General features: G+C 38.5%; 1 pseudogene across 1 annotated transcript; it reads left to right on the forward strand.

Moving 5' to 3' along the window:
* The first annotated feature begins 1463 nt into the window (after nt 1-1463).
* Nucleotides 1464-20193, forward strand: LOC102807004 (NFX1-type zinc finger-containing protein 1 pseudogene; annotated as a pseudogene). The gene is made up of 3 exons (XR_013422436.2): nt 1464-1676; nt 12534-18362; nt 18493-20193. The product of XR_013422436.2 is annotated as an NFX1-type zinc finger-containing protein 1 pseudogene (transcript).
* Nucleotides 20194-20353: the final 160 nt, after the last annotated feature.

Here is a 20353-nt window from a genome sequence, read left to right on the forward strand (position 1 = left end):
GCTACGAATATACGTTTTTTATTTATTTGTTTGAATTACATTACAAAGTATAAAAACATTGGACGAAAATATCCCCTCTGTACCGTACACGAGATTTACCGAACTCTGTACCGTTCACGATATTTACCGTATACAAACTTGCACTGCAACAGGAAACACAAAGACGTTACGATATTCTTAGGATACTGACTTCATTGCAAGTGTACGTAGCATTGTCACCTGCATACAATGCTGTGTTTACGGGGACACATAACAATGAGAAAACAACATGAGGTGAATAATTTCTGCGTAACAGACGTCTTACATGGTCATTTTTAAATGAATCTTACTAAAAAATACTACGGGAGTCTCGCCACACTTCCACAAACTTTTCCTGTCCTTGTCCTTCGACAATGTCGGCACATTCGTAGGACTGTCACCCCCATGGATCGAATGGTATTGTCCTATTGTTAAACGCTAACCAAAATTAGTAATCAACATGGCGGACTCGACTCGCCGGAATGCCCGGGCGTCGATCATAAAAAGTGTGGTTAGCTGCTCGAATTCGCCACTCCGGTTCAAATTTTGAGCATAAACGAATATTATACAGTACAAGGATTGTTGCCGCTGCCCCGCGCGTTAGGTATTCCCCCCTGTTCGCCTCCGCGCGTGCCCGGACACTCCCTCGCGTGTCCGGGCGTTAAATAGTAGGACCGATAGGGGGAATGGTTTGCCAATGTGCTGCCAGTCCTAGAGGGCCTATCATTTTTAGCAAGAATGCACAAGGTGTAAGGTTTTAATATACAGTGGCGGCGGCACCGAAAAATAGGTCGTACACCCATCTCCAGAAACAGCGTTTCAGAGGGTCTAGATTTCTCGGGGGAGCACCCCCCCCCCCCAGAAAGGGAGCGTCATCGGCGCGAGAGTTGTTGACATTAACATAAAATCTTCGCTCCCACAGTCCCAAAAAGCTGCCGCCGCCTCTGATATAGAGTGATAATTACACCACGGTTACTAAAAAACTCTTTTTTCTGTAACCGTGATTACACCTATGCTTTCACTGTAGCTTATGAATACTAGAATGGTTACCTTGCTATTGTTTTGTTTGTCGTTGGTCATTTTTTGGGGTTATATTATTGAAACCACAGTACATCAAAATAGATTAAATCCACGAACCCACAAAACAATGAAAATCTAAAATACCGGCGATGACCTAAATTTGAGGTCGCAATGCTCCTTGAAGGTCATTTAATTGCTGACTGTAGCAGATTGCACACGTATAATACAACATACGGGACAATTATTTCAGTTATTCGGGGGAAATTGAAGGATTATACCGAATTTGCAGAGCGGGGAATTTCCAGTTAAATTATGAGTCGCGAACGTACAGCCCCTAGTATTGTATGAGTTCGGGGAATTCCTGTTTGGCATCAGTCACGCGACATGAACGGCAAATAGCCATTGGCTTAAAGGAAATAAATATATCAGATAGCCGTTTTAACGTGGGTATTTAAATGGGTGTGTTGTCTGTGGTATCTCCAGTCGGCTACGAATATATTCCCGATGTGGCACCAATACCACGGCATTCAACGATATGTATCGGTAGATGCGGCGAATATCCTGATAGCCGTGCAGCGTACTAAGCAGTGAGTGGAAATCAACAGTGACGAAAATTTGAACTTTGAGTTTGAACTCAGGTAATACTATTTATTCAATTCTACTTTTTGTTTTGTGTATTCGTAACGTCTATATTCCCATTACTATGAAAACTGTGCCGCTATCGCTGTCGTAAGTTTGAGCTATAAATACGAAGGCAAGTCCACCCCTAGCTGCAGTTCTGTAGCTCTGGATTTCGCTGGTGTCCGTTTTTGGCGTTTTCTGTTGCATCGGTAGTCTAAAACCCTAGGGTTTCGCAATTACCAATAGACGACCGAATCAGACTACCGATGCAACAGAAAACGCCAAAAACGGACACCAGCGAAATCCAGAGCTACAGAACTGCAGCTAGTCCACCCCGTACTCATTGACAATCTAATGTTGTATATACGTGTCGAGTAACCCAAATTACTAGTGTGTGATACAGTAGAATATTTCAAAGTGGTCGTATTGCCTATATGTACTCATCGTCCGCCTGCACGGTGTTGTTTCGTTCGGATATTCCTCCCTCTACAACACCGTGCGGTAATTCTATTCATAACCGTGTATGTCACGTGGTTGCGCGATAGAAAGTTTACCGACCAATAGAAAGCTTTGTTACAATGACTGCCAGAAACGGCTGGAGCTTTGCATTCCTGATGTCTTCGGCTTCATTTCTGCCGATATATGTTGCAGTGACATCATGAACTTTGAGGTATAACACCTACTCTTCTATAGTACCCAACAGTGGTGACAACACTATTACCACGCTCGACAGTCGCAAGGCCGGTAAAGCATAATAACATAAGGATTTACTATTTCCAGTGCGACTAAAAACGAGCACATCAGACACGGCACTAAGTATAGTTTGAATAGCTTTAGTCTGAATATCAGTGAGTTGCATGATGTATGGATATCGTCGCTGTATTGCCTTGACATCCAAGCCAACACAGCTTCCACTGTGCGCAGCGAAATTCATTCTCGAGTCAGACATTTTCACCGCCTGGCAATCATCATGGTGAAAACAAAGTCCGATAAATTCTAAGAAAACGGTGTTTTGGGATGGTCGTTGACACCTCTGAACAGTGTAACAAGATTACCCCCTACATATGCAACATATTTAAATTTGGTTGTTTAGGATTTCTTCAAAGTTAAGGTCGTGCTGTTTTCTCAAATTTAGTCGTTTTCACCGGCTTTTCGACCGGTACTTCACAGCAGCTCGCACAGAGCCCATAGAAATACATGGCAGAGTGGAGCGCGTGGGGCATCTCGTGATGAATTTGATAGCTTGGCCAAGCGCGTTGAAGAAAGAAGCAATATGATTGGCTGTTGGTAAATTGATTCTAAACTGTGAGGGCATTGTCACATACACATATTCCTAATGAAATACTTCAAGGTGATAGCGGAGTGCTTCGCCGGAACATTCACCTTGAAAATTCAAGATGATATGTACTGTTCAAGTCACAGCTGTCGATCGCCACGCGACCGGTTTTTTATGGGTCTCACGCGACACAACGCGTGTAAATTTGGAACACACTGCGGTGAAAGTTTGCATTAATTACGCCCTTCGATTGTTACACTAGCACAGCGAAGTCAATGGGTCGTTTTATTTACCCCAAACACAGGGATTGTGCCCAAAACAATCGCACAACCCACGTCGTAATCGCGTGAACGACTCAGTTGCCAATGGTTACGTGTTTCCAGTTTACGTCACAGCACTGTATGTGTATTTTCAAATGATAATAGAAACTGAAAGAAAACACGATAAGCGGGACTTTACCATGATGTAATCGTTTGGAAATGCGGGGGTGGGAGGTCAGTGTTCAGTGACGTGTTGTCGGTACCGGTCACAGTGGTTATTATCACTAGACTGCACAACAATACCACAGCGTCGCGCATTGAAATAAATATGTATCGGCGATATAGCATTCCGATTATACAATGATAGACAGTAAATCCAGAGGGGGATTGTAATTGCATATTACAGCGCGAGACATGGTGGAGGTGTGTACGAATCCTCAGCAGTCGCTGGTTCGATGTGGCTTGTTAGCTGTTGTATATATCTGGTAGCGTCGCTTACGAGTGGGTTCCGAATACGAAGACAACTTTCAGCACCGTGGCGCTGAAGGTTACGTTGCATCACAGTCCCTCAACACTGTGGTTGCATAAAATGTAAACTTCAATTGACCCCACTGTGATGACGCATGCGCTGTGGAATACGGGAAAAGGACCCGTAGCATTCGTACACAATATGCTAATAACTGTCACGAGGTTATGACGTAAAATATCAAATGAATACTATTTTGTTATATTTATATTTTATAAGTGCATTTATTAATAGAAAGCATTTATTATGAAACTCCGAAATCACGTATATTCGGTCTTGACCCCACTCTGTCTGTTGTGTTTAATTAAAGATACACTTTCTATCATCTTAAACTGGTCACCAAATTTAACAAGTGCAGAGGCAGCGGCACGAAATGTTGCATGGGGAGGAGAGATCTGCTCAACATCCCCAGCTTTTTACACTGTTGCCGGCGTGAACGTTGGCAAGCCGAAATACATTTCGATTGTATACAGCGCCACCAGTGGCTGTTCCCGTTTAAATGACGTCATGAGAACTTAACGCCTAATTATATCAGGTCTTCACTATACTCTTATACATTGAATAAATTCCATTACACTTCATTCATTCAATAATGATGGATGAGCCAGAGATGCGGCTTTATTTACAGACGTGGATAGAAAAAGAAATTATTACATGACACGTTATACCAGGGTGGGCTGTTACTTGTTGTGATCTCCCTGTTATACTATGTCCGCCACCCAGGAAAAACCAAAGATAAAAACCCTATACTTTATATTCCGGGAAATTCTCTGGAAACCTGTGTCCGAAAGCAATGCAGCACATAGTACAGGGACAGTGTCGGACTGCACTGTTATCACATAAGGGCAAAGCTAAATGAACTTTTAAAATTAATATTTGATGTAATTGAACTTGAACATCTGTGAGCTGCTGAGTTGCTGACTAGACTGACTAACTTCCTACTGCTTCCCGCTATTCCCTATCTGATTGCTCCACCCATCTCATCAATTACTGTCACCGTAACATTGAAGACAGTATTTTCCCTCTATACTATCGAACCGAGGGAACTTGGAAAAGATATTGAAAAAATGAAATCGACCCTCATTCATGGTCAGTGGCGGGAAAATAACATATCTATTATTTATTTTTATTTTTTTATTTAAACAATATTTTTATTTCGTTTCAATAATGGACATACAACACAAAATATTACATCACATAATGGAAAAATAAAGAAAAAATAAAACTAAGAAAAAAAAAGAAGATAAAAAAAAAAAAAAAAAAATGATCTGGTATAACATCTAAATTTACCCATTATCTAACCAATTAGTTAATGGTTCCCATTTCTGATAATGGATAAGCTCTTTGTTTTTGTTTATTGCGATTTGTAGTTCAATATTTCTATTTTCCCTGATCCAACTTTTATATGCGTATTTTGTTGGATGAACCTTTTGAACCCTACATGTATATACATATTTTTTAAATAATAAAATAAAATGATTTAATAGTATATTTTCCGGTTCACATAGACCTATAATAATATTTTTGACATTACAAACCAAATTGGCAATAAGTTTGCAATCACTTTGCAACAGTCTCCACAGTCTCTAACAACAATACAGTTAACAAATAGGTGTTCTAATGTTTCTTCTTCTTTTTCACAAAAAGAACAGTGGGGGGAATTGATTATTTTCCATTTATACAGTTTTACATTAGTTGTTAAAACTCTGTGTAGAATTTTGTATTGGAATGCTCTAAGATCTGTGGAGATTGTTGTCTTGAAAGGTAGTTTGAAAATTACATTTTGTTTCATCCCATACAAATGTTTGTCTATGGCAATATTTGGCTCTTCAATAATGTTTTCACACAAAGACTTGTACACCTTTTTGCTCGTCAGTGTATTAATTGCAACATACTTAGAATTCCATTTGATTTTGTTTTGAAAATCACACCACTCATGGGTATTAGCATGAATGTTCTCTCTCCAGTCATCTGGTATTGCAGAGATTAGGCCTTGTATAGTATGGTATTCTGTCAAAGTGATACCTTTTACCTTCCAATATTGCCAGTCATGAAAGTTTCCATAGAAATCGATTAGGTCTATTATTCTTAATACTTTTTTCCTTGCCAAACTTTTCAGATAGACTGTACGAAAGCCAATTTTTAAAAATCTATTGTTCCATAATATTTGTTTATCAATTTCAGATGTTGTTTTTGGAGTGTATGATGTCAGAGATGACCATTCCCGGATGATATCATAATAAAAGGGTGGGATTTGATTTTCAAATTCTGATTCATCATAGTTGCAAAAAAACACATGGTCCCCAAACTTTTTCAATAGTCCCTTCAATATATCCTTCCATCCGGCTTGGCTATCAGAAACAAACCGTTTCACCCACATAATCTGTTGTGCTTTAAAAAAGGAGTCCACCTCAATCATATTATTTATGCACTCTTCGATAGCTAAGAATGTTACGAGATCGCGTAGAAATGGAATGAAAAGCCAGCGCCCAGGGATTTAGTAGCGACAAATTCTTATTAAAACAAGTAACCTGTAGAATGCTGTGTGGGTAATATTTTTATATTGATTTTTGTTGCATTTGCAGCAAATAGTTACCAAACAATGAGAAACATATAGGATGGAATATACCTCTCGGCTGGCTTCACATGCATAGTTCAAGCCTGCCTAACCGGTGCTTATACAAGGATTTAGTTACAGCACCTAGACGGTCTGTGGTTACAGCTTCATGTTCAGAGTAATCGCAAAATTGATATTACAATAGAAAATCATGAAAGACTGGCAGTCCCATGCAATTAATAGCAAGTGAAATTCCTGGGATTGAAACATGTATTTTGAAGTCACTGATGTAGGCAATGAATGATAACTTCAAGTTGGCATGAAGACGAGGTAGTTTATTTAATCAGTGCTGAACTAGAGGCTTGTCATATAATTTTTTTATTGCAATTTCTTCTGAAGTCAAATAGAATGCACTGGTGAAACCGTGAGTGAAAGGATGTTTTGGAGTATAGTTTACATTGTGTATGGAGTGGTAGGGTCGGGTGTCACATATTTTGTTCATTCCAACTATTTCCAAGAGTAGCGTTTTCGAAACATACCAGAAATAAACAATATTTAGAAGTGCGATATTTTACCCTTGGGGTACATGAATATACTTGCCGAGTGAAATGAAATTTGAACAACAGTAATGGTACTTCTAGGCAGTCACTTATTAAATTGTACTCGGCTTGAGTACATTATTATACACATATCATAGAGTAGTTTACATGGTGGCATTGGACAATACAATGACCTTATTTGATGAAAATCAGGGTAACCGTTCTCGATATATAGTAAGGTACTTCAATTAGCATCTCTTAATTTTGGACAAAGGATGACACAAGAAAGCACTACCGAATAGTAAAGACAACGGCACCATTTTGGAATTTTGGATGAATAAGCACTAATTATTTAATTGGAGCTGAACTTAAACTGCCATATCTTTCCCCTTTTTTATTAAATTTTCAACAAATTTAACTTTATATCAATATTTATCTAATGTCATTAGAAGGCAACATATAGACCATCTGTCACCATGGAAACAGGCCATATTCAAATTTCATTTTAAATCATCTGTCAGTGTCAATAAAGATAAACAAGTTTTACTTTCGTTTATGTTGCCTTCGTTTTTATTGAAAACGCCCTCGTCGACCAGCTATGCGTTCTACCAAGCTTTGCTTATTTTTACGCTATAATAATACTTATGAAACAAAAAGCATTGACACGAATAAACAAATGTAAGATATAACTTTATAGCATAATATACAGCTTATTTTTTGGCAACTTAGAAAATAAGTATGCATGGAAAACATAACTGGAAGCTGCCCGGAAAATTTGAAATCTCTGTGCCTGATCGATCCATTTTTATGCCAAAATAACCAATGAATCATCTCAATTCTACAGCTGTGAATGCTCTAACATGTGCAATTCGTTTTACTTTGCATTTATGCTGCATTTTAGACATGTTAAAAACAAAATAAACGTATTTTGCCGTATATAAAAGTGAAGGAGTGAAACATTCTCTTCGTACATGAAAATGGAGTCCATGTAAACAAAGTACCGGGTTTGGAGGTACCACTTTTAAAATGGGCTTGTCGCACTCTTTAAATTGATGTCACACTCACAAAACCTGGATTTTTGTCTATTAAAATATATATTTTTTCAAATTATGAGTGATAGATATGCCAGAAAGTTGTTAGTCGATACGAAAATTGCCGTTAAACTTTTGTTTTTATTGCCGTTTCGCCAATTTTCGGCCGATTCTCACCTATCACCTCTCATACTATAGCTGTCATCTCCTACTTGATTTCAAAATCGTACGGTCCATTCCAACGCGGGGAAAATGCAGCAAACTTTTCTTTAGAACACCGGGTTAAATTTGGAGGTCACGCTCGCGTTCACGGCGCTTGCCAGGATTTTCAAATGTTTCAATTTTTATTCTCCCGTGTTGTCAAAACGGCTACTCGCAATGGGTTGCATTTTTCAGAAAATGACCATAAGATATAGAGCTAGAATTCATGGTAATTTTTTTTTTTTTGCTTTTAGTTTTGCTTACGTATTTTGTAGTTTCTGAAAGGGTAGCTGCCCACACCCACTTCTTCCGATGTCATTAACCAAGTGACTGAAATCCCCACTAACATGGAATACTACGATTGAGAAAACTTGAAGTATGTTGAATGAGCTTTATTATAGACCATCAACATCAAAGTACCAAGAGGTTCCTGCTGGCGACGTTGCGGCGTTACCCAGTTTCTAATAAAGATTACCAACGCCAAATGAGTGACATTTTTACCGGGAATCAAGATTCATTCAATCCACGGCTAACAAGCAACATCACATGTGAAGTTGTAGCGTGCAGCTCATCAACGACCGCTGTCGACGAAGTCATTCCGTCAGTAGAGTACTGCAGTTGTGACGGCATGTTACCAAATGCACAATTCTGTGGAGGAAACTTTTAACTTAATTTAAACTACGTATGACTGATTCGAAACATTCCATCGAGATCGGACGGTGCCCTAGCTGCAGTTCTGTAGCTCGCTTGGTTTCGCTGTCGGTTATTTTGTTCGAAAACCGCGGAAAACTATACCCCAGACCATTCGTCCCGGTGTTATCGCTATCGCCACACGAGACTCCAGCTTGTCTCCTATACAATTTGACTGCGCACATCCAGAAAGTAGATTGGTGATTGGTGGAATACTAATGAGTTGAGTGTCAATCAAACGCCCACGCTATCTTTAGTAAACAAAGTCACGTGACACGCGCCATTTTAGTTTTGATTAGTTCATCGGATCGGAGTGTCGGTGCTCGCCATCCATAAATCAAATCAAAATGATTTCTAATTGGAAATGGCATATTTTCATCAAACTCCTTTTCAACATCATGATTGTTAATGTCCGTCACGTCGCTAAGTACATTTGAACTGCGGTCATCATTGCAAATTGAATGTGAGAAAGTTATGGAACGTCGTTTTGAACTTGAACGTTATCGGGCAGGCGATTTCAAGGCAGCACGCTTAACCCTTTCGTTCACAGGTTGGGAGATATTAGAATGACTGACAATTTCACGCCACTGTTTTACATTATTGGCGGATTTTTCTGCGCTATCAATCTTTCTCTTACAAACTAGACATAGATGAGACGACAGAGTCGCTCCTTTCACAACGTCGCACTGGATCAACTTGGAAAGACGATTTCCATAAGTTATCCCTCCTGCTTTTCCTGGCTTGAATAAATTCACACACGACTTTAACTGTCCACAAACTCGAAGACTACACGAACACAGTCTACAATAGTCGTCCGCAACAATATGTATGTATTTCTTCGGTGTACTGATGCACGAATGCACCGTGACACGGTGTTTCTCGGGTGTCGCCATTGCTGAGAATGCCGCCGGCGCAATTTTTCACCCAACTCGCGATTCTGTTTTGCAACATTTTATCAATATTCCCTTTGACAAAATCGCCGACAAAAGCACCGCTTTGCTGATCTTTTGTTCTATAATTCTTAATGCAAACACCGACCCTAGTAGTAATTAGTAACGTCGCCTAGTACATATGAACGGTCGTCTTTGCAAATCGAACATCCTTTTGAAATTTGGACGTCGGGCAGGCGATTTCAAGGCACCGCACTTAAATATTAGCAACATATTTTTCTGAGCGGTTGTTTATTCTCTTTCAAACGAGACATAAATGTGACGACATAGTAGATCCCTTATCCACCGCTAAGAATGCCGCAATGTTTCGTTCGTTTTGCAACATGCCACAAATCGTCGAAAAAAACACCACTTCGACGGAAGCTTGCGTAATAAGGGGGTTAAAACAAGAAAACAAATGCCATGTTTAATACATATCGACCTGTTTTACTTGCGAAAGATAACGGAACATGAACTCGTTTCGTGCGACTTCGGAACCCGAAGGAACACACCAACAACGCAAGTTGAATTTACCCGCTATCTTCCAAATATGGTATATTAATTTATTCAGTTGTTTATTTAGAGTGACGTCCGCGGTCGAATGCGATTGGCTATCGATGTCAGTGCAAAGGTCATATGAATATTAAAATTAAGTGGGCGGAAGGAAAATTGTATAGGAGACAAGCTGGAGTCTCGTGTGGCGATAGCGATAACACCGGGACGAATGGTCTGGGGTAGGAAAACTACAGCGAAATCCCCGCGTTTGCCGCCATCTTGAATAAGTTATCGTGACGTCACAAGACGTCACAGTTTTCCCATTTCACGCAGTTTTCGTCGTGAAATCGACCAATTTCGGACAATCGCCCTCAAAATAATTGATGAAATAGTTTCGGGACCCATCGACAGTAGAAAAGTAGAAATTTGAGGCGAAAATAATGAAAAAAAACGGCTGTTACGGCCCGACCTGATTTCAGGTCGGTAAAATATGGTAACTCGCATAGGATGGAACTGTAGCTCCCTGGTTTCGCGTTAACACCACGACGAACAAAATAACCGACAGCGAAACCAAGCGAGCTACAGAACTGCAGCTAACGGTGCCCTATCGTACCAATCCTTCACCACTGTATTCAAACGATCCACGTAGTGTGCTGTTACATTCTCCTTCAAACCCGGGATTCAACCATTAGGGGCGTTTTAATAAAAAAAAAAACAACGCAAATCATGCAAATTCAGCATTTTTAAACCAGTATACTAAAAAAGAAATGCTCAGCGATGCAAAAGAAGGATGGATATTACTTTTCAGTATACACATCTCTGTTTATACAATCCTTCACATATTCTTCTCCCAATTATTCCTGCGTAAAATGGAATAGCCTCTTCCCATGTTGACATTCTGAGTAAAATCACGTGATAGGCTGTTACAATTGGCTGTTACATACTCTTTCGCCGGTCTGGAAAATGTGTTTAATTAGCTCTCATTCAAGCGACAATGCATATTTCCCAGTGGGAGTGAACGTAGTTCGAATCTGCCATTAAAATATAGGGGTCTTTTCAGCAAAAAACGAATAACCCTTGAGTGCGCACGATACACTGAGTTTCAGAACAAATCTTGCATTAGTTACAGCAGCAGAATACCACAGAAATATCAGACGAAACATGAAAACACTATATATTGTATTTTGGCCTGAACCCTCTCTATTGCAATTCAAGGAATTACTCCCATATGTGCAACCATTTTCCACCTTGGTATCACCCAACCCTGAAAACAAATTCTTAATACCACGCTGAAACGTTTGGTAATAAGTTCCTAGCTTGGGCTTTATTTATTTTTTAATATGAGTAGTATATATTTTTATTATACATTTTCTTTTACTTTATTTTCTTTTAAATTATTATTTATTTACTGGCAGTTTGCACTATAGGCAATCTTTACACCAGCAATCAACAGTTTTGGACGAACACTATATATTTTGTATTTGGGTGACATAAGGCCAAAAAAAAAATTGTTTTGTTGCCCTCAGCGACCGACTGAAAAATATGAAATATCGGGTCGCGTTTTTTTCACTTATACCTCGGCTATTTACGATACCCTTAGTTTTCACGAGTTTATAAAAAATCCGACCGACCGACCCAATTTTTCAATTTTCCGACTTATGGGCAACATAAGTTGCTGTTTTTTTTGGCCTAACAATAAACAGTTTGCTTTAAATTGCGTTTCTGATCCCGTTTGGGTTTTGTCAGTGTTCTTGGTGCACATTTGTCATAATAATGATGTTTGGATATATCATGACAGTTTTTTATATGGATCGAACACTTGACACATACTGTCCGAATTTACCATTGACGTGGGCAAAAAGATGTTCATGTTCATCAGTTTGAAAAGTGCGAATTTTTTTGCCAAAATATCGTGAAACTGGTAAACATGGTTTTCATGAACAAAACGAATGATTATTGGGAAATAAGTCACATCAAATTAATAGTTAGTTATTAATAGTTATTTATTAATTAACTAACATTTAACTATTCTGAGTTCATTACGATGTGCACAACGACAGTGGTATTTGATCTAAGATTAGTAGTATCCTTTAATACCCTTTAATACTTTAACATCTTTTCAATACTTCTGTTATAAGTACATCCAAATGTTCACAGTTCCAAACATTTATTTGTTCTCTGTGTAGTCAGTTTTACTACTTGACATATATTCCTTGTCCTCATATCTTTCTTGCTCACTGATTCGTTCGTGTACCGTAATATATGTGATATTTCTCCTCAATTTGCTTAGGGTATGATGTTTTTCTACACAGAACTCTTGACCCCACTGCCAATTATAATGGCCAACCCAACTTTATGTTCTTTTCACAGATCAAGTGTACTTTATCAGACATGGACACACAGGAATTTACCAGACCCACATCTCGGTCAGAGGTTACCCAAAGGAGAAATGGTCGTCACAGGCAAACGTCCCATCAAGACAGAACAGAAAGACCTTCGTGGAGGAGCAATAGTCCAGTACGAGATAGACTAAGAGGAATGAACCAGCCACAAAGAAATAATGCACCTAGTTACAGGGGGAGAAACAGGTTGCATCACTTACCTACAAACTATGCAACACATAGAGAACCTGCTACAGACGAAGCACGACGGCAAGGCCAGAGGAGCAATTTTGGGAATGATCAACAGCATACTGGGAGAATAATATCCATTCCTGTTCTTAAACAGTTGGTTGAAAAAGACCCAGGAGATATTGTCATGTACTTGACTGGCAGGCTCAGGGATTTTTCAAACACAATCAATGCAGAGACTTTAGGTGGTCATGCCATTCAATTGATAGTGCGTGTGTTATCAAAAGCTTGTGACTGTCCAATGTCACATAACCTTGTAATGTTTCTGAATGAAATACAAAACTCCAAATTCGTCCAAACTCACGTCAGTAATTTCATCAATAAAATGCCAACAGAAACTTCTGGTCGACTACAAGAGGAATTTCCAAAATTCATACACAATACAATTCATTTTCTTCATGAGACATTAACACGATTGCCAAGTTCATATGACAATCTCTGTACACCTCTTGCATCATTACAAGTGACGGTGGGTATTCTGAACTCAAGCTGTGTCATGAGAAGTTCTGATATAGATAAAAGCCTAAATGAACTGGTTGCATTGAGAGATGATTTGATGAATAAGAAAAGAATGGGCCAGAAAGTAAAATCACCAGAGGATGATGAATCAGTTCAAGATGAAATGCATGTAAATGGCCCACCTAATGATTTCCGAGAAGTGAGCATTTTCCCAACACCTGAAGATGTTTTGACAAAAGAACAACCTTATATCAGACCCAATATTGTGAGAGGGAAGTACCAAGATCTGGACCATTACCTGGATGTTCAGTTTAGGTTATATCGAGAAGATTTTTTGGCTCCATTGCGAGAAGGAATTGATGAGTATATTTCCCAACTTAAAGACAGAAATATCCGCCGACACTACCAAGACATCCGTGTTTATACAGGAGTTGAAATTGTTCAGTCAGTGTGCACAAACCAAGGCCTATTTCACACTCTACAGTTTGACATCTCTCGACTTAAAAGAGTTAATTGGGAGTTTTCAAAACGCCTCATATATGGAGCTTTAGTGTGCCTATCCAATGATGACTTCAAAACAATGTATTTTGCTACAGTGGCCAATCGTATACCAAAACGTCTTCAAAATGGTCATATTGATGTCAACTTTGTCGGTGGAACACAGACTGTATCAACACTTGTTCAAAGCTCACAGAGAAGGCAATTTACAATGGTTGAGACATCAGCTTATTTTGAAGCATGTAACCATGTTCTAAAAGCTCTCCAGCAGATCAAAGAAGGAGAACTTCCCTTTGAGCAGTATTTCCTACACTGTGATACAGATGTACAACCACCAGCTTACATGAGAAGGAGGAACTTCATGTTTCTGGGGTCTCAAAATGATATCACATTTGATTTTACCCCTATTTTGAACGTTCCAGTACTGAAGACACCATTATTCGATGATTCTGATAGTGAGGATGAACTTGTAGTAACACCTCTATTCGAAAGTAACGAAACAAAGAGAGCAACAAAGGTTCCCATACTTAAGAAATCAGCTTGGCCAAGTGCTGATATTCTAGGATTTGATGAGTCCCAGCTAGCAGCTGTTCATTCAGCTCTAACAAAAGAAATATCAGTTATACAGGGTCCCCCGGGGACAGGAAAGACATACATTGGATTAAAGATTGCACAGCTTTTACTCCATAACAGGCCACTATGGAATAAAGAAGAACAACAACCTCTACTTGTTGTCTGTTACACCAATCATGCACTTGATCAATTCTTGGAAGGGATTTATAACTTTCAGAAGAAGGGCATTGTACGAGCTGGTTCCAGAAGTAGCAGTGAGAAAATGAAGAAGTGCACTCTCTCAGAAATCAAACACAAGAATCGCACAGACCGAGTTGTCCCAAGAGCCATTTTTACATGTGGCAAAACTATTAAAGACAACATGAAATCATTAGAAGAACAGATCTCAAAGAGTAGAGATTGTCTATATAAATTAAGCACCAGTCTTATACCGCTCAATATTTTAAGAAAATTTATATCCTATAAACATCAAATAAGCCTGATGCGTTACAGCTTTGGCCGAGGAACAAGGTACAGTGAGCTTCATTTTTGGCTTGGCATATTTGGTAATCCATTTGAGCAAGTCATGTTTGATGTAGGTTTGTACGAGGAGGAGGAGGAGGAGGAGGAAGAGGAGGATACTACTAGTGAAGATGAAGAGATGGAAGTAGAGGATCACCAAACACTTTCAGCACACAAGAGCAGATCTAGAGACCAAATGAATAATCATAAACCTGTTGAAGAAGTGAAAGTTGATACTGAAGCTGACATGCTCCAGCAATTGCGAATCGGTGATGAAGCAGTAGAAATATTAACATCAGATAAACCAACTCGCAAGCCACGAGCAAAGAAGCACAATGAGAAGCAGAGTGGAGAAGAATGGCAAACTGTTAATAACAAAAAGAAGGTTAAAGGGAGAATAAGAACACATATGCGAAACAAAGCCAGCATGCACGTGTCTGAAGCAGATGGTGTGCATGATGTTTGGCAACTTCAAATTGAAGATCGTTGGCGACTGTACCATCATTGGTTGAATAGATACACCAAGCAACAAGGAGAATGCATTGCACAATTGGAGAGAAAGTATGAAAAAGAAGCTCAGAGACTTCAAGAGATTGGCTTAGAAGAAGACCTTGAAATTCTTAAAGATGCTGCAGTTATTGGTATGACAACAACTGGTGCTGCAAGATATCGATCAATTTTGCAGCGAGTGAAGCCCAAAATAATAATAGTTGAGGAAGCTGCTGAAGTACTCGAAGCTCATATAATTACTGCACTCACGGCTAGCTGTGAACAGCTGATTTTAATTGGTGACCATAAACAACTCAGGCCAACTCCAAATGTCTATAAATTAGCTCGTAAATTCAATCTAGATTATTCCCTTTTTGAAAGGATGATCAAGAATAACATGCACTGTGACTGTTTGGAGCTGCAACATCGAATGCGACCAGAAATTTCTGTATTGATGGATCATATATATGTTGGACTTAAAGACCATGAATCTGTGTTTGAGTATGAAAATGTCAAAGGTGTAGGATCCAATGTTTTCTTCATCAACCACAAATACCCAGAAATTGAAAATGAAGAGCTACTGAGTCATGCAAATGAACATGAAGCAATGTATGTTGCTGCGCTGTGTCGGTACATCCTTCTCCAAGGTTATGACCCATCACGTGTCACAGTCCTTACAACATACAAAGGTCAACTGTTCAAATTAAAAGGAATAATGAAGAAGATGTCTATTTTTGGTGGAGTACATGTGACTGCAGTTGACAACTTCCAAGGAGAAGAGAATGATATCATCATCCTATCATTAGTAAGGAGCAACAGTCAGGGTAAAATTGGTTTCCTGGCAGTAGAGAACAGAGTTTGTGTGGCATTGTCAAGGGCCAAAATTGGATTCTACTGTGTTGGAAACATCTCATTTCTTGCTGATCACAGTGAACTGTGGAAGAAGATACAGGCAGATATGGAGAGGAGAGATTGTATAGGAACCTCTTTACTTTTGCGGTGTCAAAACCATCCAGGTACAACAATAGAAGCCAAAACAGAGAAAGATTTTCACAGTGCGCCTGAAGGTGGGTGCATGAAACCTTGTGAAGCACGCTTGAAATGTGGACATGTATGTGTACTCACATGTCACCCAGCTGATCCAGAACACAAGATTTATAAATGTCGTAAGCCATGTGTCAGAAAGATTTGTGACCAGAAACACCCATGTCTGAAACCATGCTTTGAAGAATGTGGCAATTGTATGACAAAAATCCCTAAGATTATACCAAGATGTGATCACTTGCAAGATGTACCATGTAGCGTGGACCCAGAGGACTTTGTTTGTCTTGAAAAATGCAAGAAAACCCTAGAATGTGGACACCAGTGTACAAATGTATGTGGCGTTAGATGTGTTCTTCCAAAAAATTGTAGGGAATATATTTCACGAATTTGGCCATGTGGACATGAGGTGGAAACTATGTGTAGAAATAAGCCTGAAGACTATCCATGTCCTGAAAAATGTAAAGAACAGTTGAGCTGTGGTGATGGCTGTGGAGGCACCTGCGGCACATGCAGTCATGGAAGGCTACATATTGAATGTAAAGCGCACTGTGGTCGGACTCTGGTCTGTGGCCATTCCTGTAAAGGTGACTGTACAGTATATTGTCCACCCTGTAGTCTTCCATGTGAAAATCGTTGTTCCCATGGAAAATGTCAGGGTGAGTGTGGACAACCCTGTAATACTTGTGCTGAAAGGTGTCAGTGGCGATGTCAACACTACAGGTGTACCAAATTGTGTGGTGAAAAATGCAATCGTCCTCGATGTGATCAACCATGCAAGAAAATTCTCAAGTGTCGACATTCATGTATTGGTTTGTGTGGTGAACCCTGCCCTAAGAAATGTCGAATTTGTGATCGTAAAGAGGTGACTGAAATTTTCTTTGGTGATGAAGATGAACCTGATGCTCTTTTTATTGAACTTGAAGATTGTGGACATGTTTTTGAAGTTAATGGACTGGACCAATGGGTTGATGATAATCAAGATTCCAGCACCGAAGATGATGTAATTCAGTTAAAAGTGTGTCCAAGATGTAAAACTCCAATACGAAAAAATCTTCGCTATGGAAATGTTATCAAAAGCATACTGTCAGACATAGAAGTGGTAAAGCAGAAGATCCTTGGAGATAAAGACAGCATAGAGCTGAAAGTTGATGAGCTGAGATACAGACTTGACAATTTAACAGATCGTGGAGTGCTTGGTGGTAATGGCGATGATGCGAATGCCAAACAGCAAATACTAGACATGCTTGTAGCACCTGACGTCCTCTCATCTGAAAACCTCCACGCTATAGAAAACCAAATTAATTTACTAGAAGCTGCTTCTGGAGTAGAGAAATTATTTGCAAAGGGAATGAAGAACATTTTCATTACTTCATTACGGAGGGACTCAACTACTCGACAAGATGTTGCACTTGTAGACAGTCATATACAAAGGTTTATAAAATGGTTGATGTATTGGAAGTACCGAATGACAGACCAGGCCTTACAAGATGCTGAGACTGAAATATCTAGGCTCAATTTAATAGCCAATCTGTATATTTTAGAGGCAGGCATTAGAAAGCATGAGATGGAAGTTACACAGAAAAGAAGAAATGCTCTAGACAGCTTGCATAAAACCATAAAAAATGGTGAGAAGATGGAGAAAACTAAAATTGATGAGTGGAAAAAGTATCTGAAGATGGTTCAGTCCAGTTATCCAGTACTTCAGCCATTGTCAAATGAGTTAAAGGCAGAAATAGTTAAAGCAGTTGGGCTTTCTGCTGGACATTGGTACAAATGTCCCAACGGTCACTTCTATGCCATCGGAGAATGCGGTGGAGCAAGTGAAAGGGGGACATGTCCTGAATGTGGTAAAGCTATAGGAGGAATGAATCATAGGCTGGAAGATGGGAATGCTCATGCACCAGAAATGGATGGATCTCGCTATGCAGCGTACTCTGATGAGGCTAATATGAATATTCACAATTTTGATATTGATGACCTATTTTAAAGAAACACTTCATAACATGTAAGTTATATTATTATTATTATTGTTATTATTATTATTATTATTATTATTATTATTATTATTATTATTATTATTATTATTATTATTATTTTGGTGCTGGTACTTAACATTATTTGTATTTATGTCCCAGACTACAGGTATACATCGAACTTCAAGGATAATTGTAGACTGATTTGTTCTGGAAAAAGAGATAGACGTAATGCGTTTTAAGAAGACTTAAACATTGAATAAAAACTATTTGCAGAAGATTTAGGCAAAGCCACATATTGTATCTATAATGCACAGACCTATTCAGTAATTTGGATGGAAAGCTCAATTGCGTTTTCAGTATTTGGTAAAAAATAGAAGTGTAAATATTGTAACATTGTTTTACATCATATTTTTATGAACTTGTTAATTTCCTGGAACCATTTTTAATTGGAGAATCGGGTTTAGAGAATTTACAGGATTAAGGATGCCTTCATTTACATGGCGATAATTGTCATTATCTCACCACGTTTGGCTTACGTAAGATTAGTGGACACATGTTATGATTAACGCCAGTTAAACTTACTTTCTTGTAGTGATATGCAACATACATTAACATTTACAGCACTTTGCATTTTAATGTCAGTCGGATTTGTTATGCACTCATCAATGTTTACCATCGGAAAGGGGTGCTTGGTGAACCCAAGCAGATTTGACCGCCATGATAAAATCACTTTTATTTGATTTTACAGTCGTTTTTTATAATGATCATTTCACACCTCCTTCGGATATTTAGCATTTGTTCATCTAGCGGACAAACAATGATGTGCCTTATGGTACACTTTTCACTTACTTATACAGACAGCATACAATTGGTACATTTAATGTACGAACATTTTAGTTAGAAAATATTGATTGACCTTAGTGTATTCACTTTCAAAATGTATTCTAGTATATACGTCATCCATTATGTTCTACATATGTTCATATATTAGTTTGACAATCGGATTAAAAATGTTGTATAACGGCTATTGAAGTTGAAAATTCAGCGAAATCATACAATTCTGGTCGCGTTTGATGAATTTCGTTCGTTCAAACTTAGTACATTCATTTGTTATTATAAGATGTTGATGTATTTAATGTTTTCTTTTGATCATATTAAAAATGGCCGACAGGCAGTCATTTTAATTAATGCTGTAACAGAGCCACATTTCTGACACGCTTTGACCGGTCATGTTTGAATTTTATATATAAATCATACATCATGATATACATATGTGACACATGCAATCGTGTCACAAACAAATTCAAGATGGCTGAATGCCGGTCATTTTAATATTGATAATACATCCAGAATTCCCGTTATACTTGCACAGCTTTTGTTCAAACTTGAAACATACTTTGAACATAATGGAACTATATATTTTTCAGATGAGATTCGAAATGTCTGAATGAAATGTTAACGAATGCTGTTGTAGGGTAGTGCCATGTCTCTGACATGCCTTGAACAACTTCGTCATGTCATCACGTGACTTGTTGAATTACAGTTTATCTTAACCCTATCATTTCTTTCACCTTTTACAAAATTGATTTCCACGATTTTTCAAATGAAACTTTTTTTGTGTTAGTCAAAAATAATGTACTTTTCTCTTAATTATACATATTAGAATTGTCGAATTTATCTATCTACGAAACTTAGAAATCCAGTGAATGTAGATTGTGTGTGTGCACTATATTAGTATATTATGTAGTTTAGAATCTCAGACAAATGTAATTTTACATTAGGGTAATATGTATATCATTGCTATAACTGTTGTGGTTTGGTGGATCTATTTTATTGGGAATAAATAATTATACATCCAAATTTATGGTATTATTATTAATTTATGGTACTAGTAGTTAGTGTCATAACACATTAGAACAGCATATCCTCATGTAAAATCAAACCATCAGGTCAAACAGAAGGCAAAAAATGGCCGCTGGATTTCTAAAAATTGAACATGCAAAGAACATTACATTCACTG

The sequence above is a fragment of the Saccoglossus kowalevskii genome, chromosome 6 (assembly GCF_978046115.1).
Source record: "Saccoglossus kowalevskii chromosome 6, keSacKowa6.1, whole genome shotgun sequence".
Classification (NCBI taxonomy): domain Eukaryota; kingdom Metazoa; phylum Hemichordata; class Enteropneusta; family Harrimaniidae; genus Saccoglossus; species Saccoglossus kowalevskii.